The sequence below is a fragment of the Rhinatrema bivittatum genome, chromosome 5, assembly GCF_901001135.1.
Source record: "Rhinatrema bivittatum chromosome 5, aRhiBiv1.1, whole genome shotgun sequence".
Taxonomy (NCBI): Eukaryota; Metazoa; Chordata; class Amphibia; order Gymnophiona; family Rhinatrematidae; genus Rhinatrema; species Rhinatrema bivittatum.
The window spans coordinates 290,122,961-290,135,109 of NC_042619.1; positions in this window are offsets into that span (position 1 = coordinate 290,122,961).

A 12,149-nucleotide genomic window follows, 5' to 3' on the forward strand; every position below is an offset into this window, starting at 1 on the left:
CCAAAAATCATTTAGCTGAAGTAAAATATGCAATATGGAAAATAAGAGTTGCCTTTTCCATATAGAAATAATCACAGCTACTTTATAATCTGGTTCTTCAATTTTGTATTTCCTGATGAAAAGTCATTAAAAAAAATGATAATGATGGGTGAAGGAAAAATACAACTCCCAGTAATGCAAAGACAGTTTCTAATTGGGTGGATTTGTTCTTCTTAGATTTATATTTTATTATTCTTTGCAAAATCAGGGACACAAAAGTAGAGAAAACTATGTTGTAATCTAAATATGTCAACAACTGAACAGATGATTACTGGCAGAAAGCAGTGAAAAGATAATTAAGGCAGGGATTAAATAATCCATTTATATTGTAGCAAAACATGTATTTTGTGATAGATATTAGAATACTTGTTCTGATTCTGCCTAAAATTATTTTAACAACTGTTTTCTTTTTTATTTTTGTAATAGCACTAAAGAAATTAAAATAGAAAATATGATTACATACAGCAGGGATAGTATACTAGCAATGCCACATTTTTTAGATTAAACTTTTCGGGGGGGGGGGGGGGGGGGGTGATATTTCCAGATATCACTGTGCAAGTGGTGATATTAATTTCAGCAAGAGAGAGGACAATTAGAAAGAGACAAGTTCATAGCAACCTTATAGGATACATCAGAAGGTGATCTGAAGGTTGTGATGCATCATGGAAGCAATATTTTACTGTTATATATTCATTACAAATTTTCCTTAAGATACTTCAAAAGGCACTGCGCAGCTCATTCTTTGCCTATTTGATCCAGGGTGTCAAAAAAGTCTTTTATTCATTACAAGGTATGAATTTTTTTTGCAACTTTGATTTGTAACTTGTTTTTATTATTTGGTCATACCACAACACAAGAAGGCTTCTAGAGTTGAACACTTGAAGTTTTTGGCTTTCAAAAATTAAAATGTAGTGCAGGAGGCCCTGCTTTAGTGTTTGTTGGTGAGTCTGTGGGTGTGATTGTGTGTAGAGGGGGAGGTGGGAGTGTGGAGCGTGGACAGGCAAGAATTTTAAAGCCGGGTTTTATACTGGGAAACAATGAGTTCAGATATGAGATAACTTTATATTATCATGTGCAGCAGCACAACTATATTGTAACAGTGAGAGAGGTCACTGTGAAAATCTCATTGTGCATCACAGAGTTATAATCCGATGTATTATCATAATAATAATTCTATTCTACAATCATCATGATGCATTCCAACTAATATATACATTCTGATGTAAGCTCTATTGAGCAGGGACTGTCTTTTTTGTGTGTTTGTACAGTGCTGCGTATGTCGAGTAGCATTATAAAAATGTTAAGTAGTAGTAGTAAGTAGTGATACCCAGATTAATTGTTCTTTTTTTTTTTTGCACTTTATTTGTCTTTATAGTAGGAAATAAAATCTGCTTTGGTCCTACTGCAGTCCATCTGATTAAGTGCTTCACTTTCCTTAGAGAAATTCATCCTTTCCTCATTATAACACAAATGATCAAAGGAGCAGTCTAAAATAAGATCTGTGCCTAAAAGGGATAAGAAATCAATAGTTGTTTTTTTTTTTCCCTGCCCCTCCTCAAGACAATCCATTCTGTTCAACAACAAGGCGCTAGTGGATCAGTCTCTGTAGACAAAGGACTTACTGACCCAGCTGTCAGGGTACCGGATTTTTAATTCCTGACGGATAATTCCCATGAAAGTTTCCCTTTGCTTTCCGATAGGCCTTCGATATAGGCTGTGAACCTGGCAAGGATCACCAGCACTGGGAATCAGCCAGGGGGATGCTGCAGGGAGCAGTGTCAGGCGTTCAGGCTGCAGTTTCTCCTCTGCAGGGGGATGGTGGATGCAATGGGGCACTTCAGTGCACTGGAAAAAGCAAACTACAAAGTGATGATTCTCAATATTTAGGAGCAAATTAATCCTCCTCCCCACCCCATCCAACATTCAAAGTACAATCTTTATTTTTTGCCAAAGAGAGGAAGGACAAGGAGGTTTATAATTATATAGAGTTTGTGCAATCTGTGAATAAACGAAATAATATTTCTCTGCATTTAAATAAGTAAGTAAAAGCTAGGGTGAAAGCATCTGATTTTAAATATGCATAAACATAATATAACATTGCATTATTTAGAATGAAATTTATTTCTTTGGACAGAAAACCTATAAAGGTAATGTGCTTTTTATACTTTCCAACAAATGGAATGTTGGAAAGAATTATATAAACGGGATCAATGTTGTCTGTCTATCTGTCTATCCACAGGCCTAATAACTCTCCAAAAATATATGGAAATTCACCAAATTTGGCATGCCAGAAGAAAATGTGATTATCGGATGAATCTGACAACCAGAAACATCCAGTTGGAAACCTAAAAAAAAACCCAAAACCCCAGAAGAAAATTAAAACATCTCCATTGCTTTCTATGGGAAACTGTTAGAAGCTGCAGGATGTTGACTACCACTCTATTTCAAAGGCTCACTTCAGCACTTTAGCTCAGAGCAATACAGGCACAGAAGGAAAACCAACTGAAACAGCTGGCAAAGGATGGCACGAAGAAGTGCCTTAAGAGCCATCTCCCTCTCATATGTCCAAAGCCACATCTCATTCCCCCCCACACCCCACATACCCACCACCTATATGCCCCCCACATGCCCACACCCCTCACAGATATACATACACTCCCCCACCCCATAAACTCCTAGGCACCTGCCACCCACATCACCCCGTACATATCACTACATTTCTCCACCCACCTGCTCTCTACTGCTCCACAAACACCAACACCAACACATACACACCTCACATATTACTACCCACCCACCACACACAATCATCCACTCAAACCCATATACTCCTTCACCCACATACCCACACCCTTCCACACACAATCCTACACCTATCCCACACACCTACAACATGCTGTCACATGCATGCATGCCTCCCACATGTAATCCTCCTAGCCAGTCATGCAAACACATATACCCCACATATAAATTCCCTCACACAGTTTACCCATATACCCCATCTATATCCCATAAACACCCCCCACACCACCTAACAGACCACCTCTCCAACCACCTACACATTACCACTCCCCACAAGCACACAATCCTCAGACTTATAACCCACACAACCACACACCCACCTTCCACACTTCCATCACACATACACATACACAACCACACATAAACACCCACCTACCAACAGCACAACTTCCCATACATCTCCATTCACCTATCACCTACCCACATACCCCCCCCCACACACTATATATACACGTCCCTTACCCCTCCACATTCCTCTCTCCATACCCTTACCACACATACACACCCTCAATCCACACTCCTCTATACACACACACACACACACACACACACACACACACACAGAGTTCTACACCTCAATACACAGACCCTCAAACATGCTCCCTACAGAAAGGATGGGTTTGGTTGGCCACTGTCCCTAGGCACTGATTCAGTGCTAGTTCCATGCCACCTGCAGTAGACCTCCAATATATATATATGACACCCTTGGTCCTCCGCTCCAGCAGCAATCCACAGTGTCTGCCCCAATACAGAAGCCCAGAGGGGCAGGACCTGTGATTGAAAATGTAGTCCCCAGACTCCCCACACGTCACTCACTGAATTCTGAAGATCATAGAAACATAGTAATGTGATGGCAGACAAATGACCATACAATCTATTAAGTTTGCCCATCCACTCAGCTAATTTAGTTTTACAATTCCCATCACCCACAGTGATTCCATGTTTATCCCATGCTTTCTTGAATTCAGATACAGTTTTCTCTCCAGTGCCTCTTTCTGTTGAAAGAGGATCACCTCCTGTGCATGGAAACCTTGGAGGTATTTAAATGTCTTTATCATATTTTTCCTATCCAGCCTTTCCTCTAGGGTGTACATGTTTAGATCTGTCTGTCCTCATATGCTCTAAAATGAAAATCACTGACCATTTTAGTAGCCATCCTCTGGACCAACTCCAACCGGTTTATATCTTTTTGAAGATACAGTCTCCAGAATTTTATACAGTATTCCAAATGAGGTCTCACCAGGGACTGAATCAAATCACTGTGAACCTGGAAGATATGGTAGGTCAGATTGACAAACTAAAGAGTAGCAAATCACCAGATCGTATGCATCCCAGGGTTCTGAAGGATCTCAAAAATGAAATTTCAGATCTATTATTTAAAATTTGTAACCTATCATTAAAATCATCCATTGTACCTGGACTGGAGGGTGGCCAATGTAACCCCAATATTTAAAAAGGGCTCCAGGAGCGATCCAAGAAACTATAGATCAGTGAGCCTGACTTTATTGCTGGGAAAAATAGTGGAAACTATTTTAAAGATCAAAATCACAAAGCATATAGAAAGACATGGTTTAATGGAACACAGCATGGATTTACCCAATGCAAGTCTTGCTTCACAAATCTGCTGCATTTTGTTTGGAGGGATTAAAAATATGTGGATAAAGGTGAACCAGTAGATGTAGTGTATTTGGATTTTCAGAAGGCGTTTGACAAAGTCACTCATGAGAGGCTTCTAAGAAAACTAAAAAGTCGTGGGATAGGAGGCGATATCCTTTCGTGGATTACAAACTGGTTAAAAGACAGGAAACAGAGAGTAGGATTAAATGGTCAATTTTCTCAGTGGAAAAGGGTAAACAGTGGACTGCCTCAGGGATCTGTACTTGGGCCAGTGCTTTCTAATATATTTATAAATGATCTGGAAAGAAATACGATGAGTGAGGTAATCAAATCTGCAGATGATACAAAATTATTTAGAGTAATTAAATCACAAGCGGATTGTGATAAATTGCAGGAGGAACTTGCGAGACTGGAAAGCTGGGCATCCAAATAGCAGATGAAATGTAATGTGGACAAGTGCAAGGTGATACATATAGGGAAAAATAATCCATGCTGTAGTTACACAATGTTAAGTTTCATATTAGGAGCTACTACCCAGGAAAAAGATCTAGGCGTCATAGTGGATAATACATTGAAATCATTGGCTCAGTGTGCTGTGGCAATCAAAAAAGCAAACAGAATATTAGGAATTATTAGGAAGGGAACGGTGAATAAAATGTAAAATGTCATAATGCCACTGTATTGCTCCATGATGAGACTGCACTTTGAGTAATGTGTACAATTCTGGTTGCCGCATTTCAAAAAAGATATAGTTGCGATGGAGAAGGTACAGAAAGGGTGACCAAAATGATAAAGGGGATGGAACAGCTCCCCTATGAGGAAAGGCTAAAGAGGTTAGGGCTCTTCAGCTTGGAGAAGAGATGGCTGAGGGGGGATGTGATAGAGGTCTTTAAAATCATGAGAGTTTTAGAATGGGTAAATGTGAATCAGTTATTTACACTTTAGTATAATAGAAGGACTAGGGTCACTCCATGAAGTTAGCAAGTAGCACATTTAAAACTAATCAGAGAAAATTCTTTTTCGCTTAACGCACAATTAAGCTCTGGAATTTGTTGGCAGAGGATGTGGTTAGTGCAGTTAAAAAAGGTTTGGATATGTTCTTGGAGGAGAAGTCCATTAACTGCTATTAATGAAGTTGTCTTATAGAATAGCCACTGCTATTACTGGCATTAGTAGTATGGAATCTACTTAGTTTTTGGGTTCTTGATAGGTTCTTGTGGCCTGGTTTCGCCTCTGTTGGAAACAGGATGCTGAGCTTGATGGACCCTTGGTCTGACCCAGTATGGCAATTTCTTATGTTCTTGTGTTTTTATGACCAATAGAGGGGCAATAACACCTCCTTTTTCTGCTGGCCATTCCTCTCCCTATGCAGCCAAGCTTATTTCTGGCTTTTGCTGTTACTTTATCCACCTATTTGGCCAACTTAAGATCATCACATACAATCAGCCCCCTCCCCCCAGATCCCACTCTTCTTTCACACTTAGAAGAATAAATAAATAAGATGAAGGCAGCAGTCCAGCAGCTAGAAGGGGGTTTTCCAGTCTTTTGCATTGAGTTCACATGTATGATGTTTTACTGCCGGTGAGAAATTGTATGTGTGCACTCGGTGCAAAGAGCTCCTGGCTCTCAGGGAACGAGTCAGATCTCTGGAGGCTAGAGTAGCAGACTTGGAGGAGATGAGGCAGACAGAGAGGTACATTGATGAGACCTTCAGGGACATAGTAGCCAAGTCCCAAATCCAGTCTGTCAGCCCCAGTGCTGCCTTGGATCAGAAAGGTCTCCCAGTAGGAGAACATCACCCTGGTGTAGCAGTAAGTGATCCTGTAGCAAGGACCTGCTCTCCAGGTGATGTAGTCCTCTCACACTGAGGACAAGTCTCCCAGGGCTACTGCCCAGGAGGGAAGGGTTAGGCCGGCCATCATTTGGTGATTCAATTATTTGAAATGTAGAGCAGGGTGGCTGGTGGACGTGAGGATCGCCTGGTAACTTGCCTGCCTGGTGCGAAGGTGGCAGACCTCTTGCGTCACCTAGATAGGATTATACACATTGCTGGGGAGGAGCCGGCTATCGTGGTACATGTGGGCACCAATGACATAGGAAAATGTGGGAGAGAGGTTCTAGGAAGCCAAATTTAGGATTCTAGGTAGGAAGCTGAAATCCAGAACCTCCAGTGTGGCATTCTCTGTAATGCTTCCTGTTCCACGTGCAGATACCCAGAGCCAGGCAGAGCTCCAGAGTTTCAATGCGTGGATGAGACGATGGTGCAGGGAAGAGGGATTCAGTTTTGTAAGGAACTGAGGAAACCTTTGGGGAAGGGGGAGGCTTTTCCGAAAGGATGGGCTCTTCCTTAACCAGAGTGGAACCAAGCTGCTGGCACTAACTTTCAAAAAGGAGATAGAGCAGCTTTAAACTAGAACATGGGGGAAAGCCGACAGTCACTCAGCAGTGCATGGTTAGGAGAAATGTATCCTTGAAGGATACTAATGAAACAGGAGAGTTAGGGCATCCCAACAGAGAGGTTCCAATAAAAGCAAACTTAGTCCATGTGCCTATATATAAAAAATCACCGAAGCTAATGATTTCCAAATTATCCCTAACAACTGAAAAGCAGGTTGTTAATACAAACAAAAAACACCCTTTGAAATGTCTGTATGCCAATGCCAGAAGTCTAAGAAGCAAAATGGGAGAGTTAGAGTGTATAGCAGCAAATGATGAGATTGACATAATTGGCATCACAGAGACTTGGTGGAAGGAGGATAACCAATGGGACAGTGCTATATCAGGGTATAAATTATATCGCAATGATAGGGAAGATCAACTTGGTGGGGATGTGGCACTTTATGTCCGGGAGGGTATAGAGTCCAACAGGATAAAGATCATACAAGAGACTAAATAATCAGTAGAATCTATATGGGTAGAAATCCCATGTGTGTTGGGTAAGAGAATAGTGATGGGAGTATACTACCGTCCATCTGGACAAAATGGTTAGACAAATGATGAAATGCTAAGAGAAATCAAGGAAGGTAACCAATTTGGCAGTGCAATAATAATGGGAGATTTTAATTACCCTACTCACACAGGGGAGTCAGCGGTTAACCACAACACAGAATCAAATAACCAAAAATGTGGAACCCAAATCAAAAGTTCAATTGATAGCCTATGAAGGTGTCAGCAAGCCTTGACGTTATATGTCAATTTCAAGTAGACACTAACCGGTCTTATCAATCATCCACCTTCATCATCTTTTTAATGCAACAAAATATGTTTTCTTTTTTCTTTTTCTTTTTTCAATGAATTAAAACAGTCCTCCATTCATGTAAGCAAGAATGACTCTTTCATATATAATTCTACTAATTCTACTAATTATATATGAAAGAGTCATTCTTGCTTACATGAATGGAGGACTGTTTTAATTCATTGAAAAAAGAAAAAGAAAAAAGAAAACATATTTTGTTGCATTAAAAAGATGATGAAGGTGGATGATTGATAAGACCGGTTAGTGTCTACTTGAAATTGACATATAACGTCAAGGCTTGCTGACACCTTCATAGGCTATCAATTGAACTTTTGATTTGGGTTCCACATTTTTGGTTATTAGATTTTAATTACCCCAATATTGACTGTTAAATGTAACATCAGGACTTGCTAGAGACATAAAGTTCCTGGATGTAATAAATGACTGCTTCATGGAGCAATTGGTTCAGGAACCAACAAGAGAGGGAGCTATTTTAGATTTAATTCTTAGTGGAACACAGGATTTTGTGAGAGAGGTAACGGTGGTGGGTCCACTTGGCAACAGTGATCATAAAATTATCAAATTTAAACTAAGAACATAAGAACATAAGAAATTGCCATGCTGGGTCAGACCAAGGGTCCATCAAGCCCAGCATCCTGTTTCCAACAGAGGCCAAAACCAGGCCACAAGAACCTGGCAATTACCCAAACACTAAGAAGATCCCATGCTACTGATCAATTACTAGCAGTGGCTATTCCCTAAGTAAAATTGATTAATAGCCATTAATGGACTTCTCCTCCAAGAACTTATCCAAACCTTTTTTGAACCCAGCTACACTAACTGCACTAACCACATCCTCTGGCAACAAATTCCAGAGCTTTATTGTGCGTTGAGTGAAAAAGAATTTTCTCCGATTAGTCTTAAATGTGCTACTTGCTAACTTCATGGAATGCCCCCTAGTCCTTCTATTATTCGAAAGTGAAAATAACCGAGTCACATCTACTTGTTCAAGACCTCTCATGATCTTAAAGACTATCATATCCCCCCTCAGCCGTCTCTTCTCCAAGCTGAACAGCCCTAATCTCTTCAGCCTTTCCTCATAGGGAAGCTGTTCCATCCCCTTTATCATTTTGGTTGCCCTTCTCTGTACCTTCTCCATCGCAACTATATCTTTTTTGAGATGCGGCAACCAGAATTGTACACAGTATTCAAGGTGCAGTCTCACCATGGAGCGATACAGAGGCATTATGACTTTTTCCGTTTTATTAACCATTCCCTTCCTAATAATTCCTAACACTCTGATTTCTTTTTTGACTGCTGCAGCACACTGAGCCAACGTTTTCAAAGTATTATCCTCTATGATGCCTAGATCTTTTCCTGGGTGGTAGCTCCTAATATGGAACCTAACATCGTGTAACTACAGCAAGGGTTATTTTTCCCTATATGCTCTTCAAAAGCCTTTCACAGGGAGGTCAGTGAGCTTTTAGGTGACTTTCGCACAGCTGAAAGTCACCTAAAAGCATAATTGCTCACTTATTTTTTTTTATCATAATTAAGTATTAATTTAAGAGGACAATATAAACATATATGATTATCCTATGAATCATATAAATGGAAATTCCAATCCACTTTCCATATAGACTATTATTGAAACATGTAACCGAAAAATTTATTGGCACCCTCTAGATAATTTATAAACCAAACTTATGTACGTGCCTAATTGTAAACCGTTGTGATGGTGTATTACTAAACGACGGTATGGCAAAAGACTTCCGAGAATATGTGGACTCCTGTCCGGTTTGCGCACAGCAAAAAACCCTGACTGGTCGCCCATGGGGGTTTCTTCAACCACTTCCTGCGCCCACCGAGCCATGGTCTAGTCTGTCCACAGACTTTATCATAGATCTGCCTCCTTCAAAAGAAAATACAGTGATCTGGGTCATTGTAGACGGCACACTTTGTCCCCTTACCTGGACTCCCATCAGCTCCAGAGTTAGCTCGACTCTTTCTAAATCACGTATTTCGTATACATGGACTACCACAAGAAATCGTCTCCGACCGTGGTCCTCAATTTGCCGTTAAATATTGGAGGTCTCTCTGTAAAAAGTTCAGTATCTCATTAAACGTAACATCGGCATATCACCCGCAAGCAAATGGCCAGGCCGAGAGGACTAATCGGTCTTTGAAGACCTTCATACGATCGTATGTCAACGACCAGCAAGATGACTGGGCTGACCTCCTGCCATGGCCAGAACTGTCCCATAACACACATATCGCCTCTGCCACGGAAGTGTCTCCCTTCGCCATAGTCTTTGGTCGTCAACCTCTTATCCTTCTACCAATTCCACTCACTGTACCCTTGCCTGCAGCCCAATCTACAGCACAAACCATACGCAGGCTCTGGAACCAAGTGAAGGAATGGCTTTGCCAAGCAGCTGACTGGGCCAAATGCTTCACAGTCACCCATCGTCAGACCGCGCCTCTGTTCCAGCCTGAACAGAAAGTCTGGCTTAGTACTAAGCACATCCAGCTACGATTGTCTTCACAACGGCTAGCTCCCAAATTCATTGGCTCATTTCCCGTCCTCCAACACATAGGAGCAGTCACCTACCAGCTACAACTTCCATCTTCTATGGGAATTCACAACATATTCCTTGTGTCGCTACTTAAACCACTGGTCCTCTCCTGGCCTTCCCAAAGGCCTCCTCAACCTACGCAATAGTCTGCAGAGCCGGAGAACACCCTACAAGTTAAAGGAGTCCTGGATGTCCGACGCTGTCGAAGCCACTGGGAGTACCTCCTGTCATGGCAGGGCTTCAGCCCAGAAGAAAACTCTTGGGAGCACTCCCACCATATTTTGGACAAGAACCTGCTCCAGGACTTCCACAGAGATCACCCAGAGAAACCCAGACCGGTAAGGAGGAGGCCTAGAAGGGGGGTACTGTTGCGTATCCTGTCCGCGCTAGACCTGCGCCCGGGCCTGCTCAACTTGCTCCTGCGCTAGCGGGTTCCAGGTCATCCTCTCCCGCTGCCACTGCCAATACCACCCATCCGCGGCATCTCGTGGCGACATCCCCTAGGCCCTCCACCTCGGGCCTAGCTCCATACCGGGGCGCGATGTCCTTTCCTGTGCCGGCCCCACCCCTAGGCGCGCGCGCGGACCACCCGTCCCTTTAAAGGGCCAAGGGTGGGAACCAGCTCTGCGGCGCAGCCAGATGACGTCACTAAACTCCAGTATATAAGCGAGGCCCTGTCCCCCAGGACCTCGCCTTCGCAATCGGGTCAACACCGTTGGTGTAGTAGTTTGCCTCTCCTGTGTTCCAGTGTCTCCTTGTTCCAGTGTCTCCATGTGTTCCTGTATCCCTCTCAAGTAGTATCTCTTCAGACTGATCTCTGTTACTGACCTCTGCCTGCCTGACCATTCTCTTGTCTGCTGCCTGGAACTGACCTCTGCCTGGCTGACCATTCTCTTGTCTGCTGCCTGAAACTGACCTCTGCCTTCCTGACCATTCTTCGTCTGCCGCCTGGATCTGAACTTCGCTTGCCTTGACTACACTAGGACTGACCTTGGTATTGACCCCTGCTTTGTAGGGATGTGCAGAGGGACGCCATACATTGCATTCGGGATTCGTATTCATCGGGAGGCAGATACGTTGCATTCGGCAAGGGGGGCCCCCTATACGTACATGCGTTAATTCTTATTCGTTTCCCGAATAATATTGAATTAAGTACAATCCCCCACCCTCCTGACCCCCCCCAAGACTTACCAAAACTCCCTGGTGGTCCAGCGGGGGGTCCAGGAGCCATCTCCTGCACTCACACCCTCGGCTGCCGGTATTCAAAATGGCGCCGATAGCCTTTGACCTTCTATGTCACAGGGGCTACCCGTGCCATTGGTCAGCCCCTGTCACATGGTAGGAGCAAAGGATGGTCAGCACCTTCTTGTGCTCCTGCCATGTGACAGGGGCTGACCAATGGCACCAGTAGCCCCTGTGACTTAATGAGGGCAAAGGCATCAGCGCCATTTTGATTACTGGCAGCCGACGTCCCGAGTGCAGGAGATTGCTCCCAGACCCCTGCTGGACCACCAGGGACTTTTGGCAAGTCTTGGAGGACCCTTCAATAGCGCCGATAGCCTTTGCCCTCACTATGTCACAGGGGCCGGTCGGCCCCTGTGACATAGTGAGGGCAAAGGCTATCGGCGCCATTTTGAATACTGGCAGCCGACGGCCCGAGTGCAGGAGGTCACTCCCAGACCCCCACTGGACTTTTGGCAAGTCTTGTGGGGGTCATGAGGGTCCCCCAAGACTTGCCAAAAGTCCCTGGTGGTCCAGCGGGGCTCCGGTAGCGATCTCCTGCACTCGGGCCATTGGCTGCCAGTAATCAAAATGGTGCCGATAGCCTTTGCCCTTACTATGTCACAGGGGCTACCGGTGCCATTGGTCAGCCCCTGTCA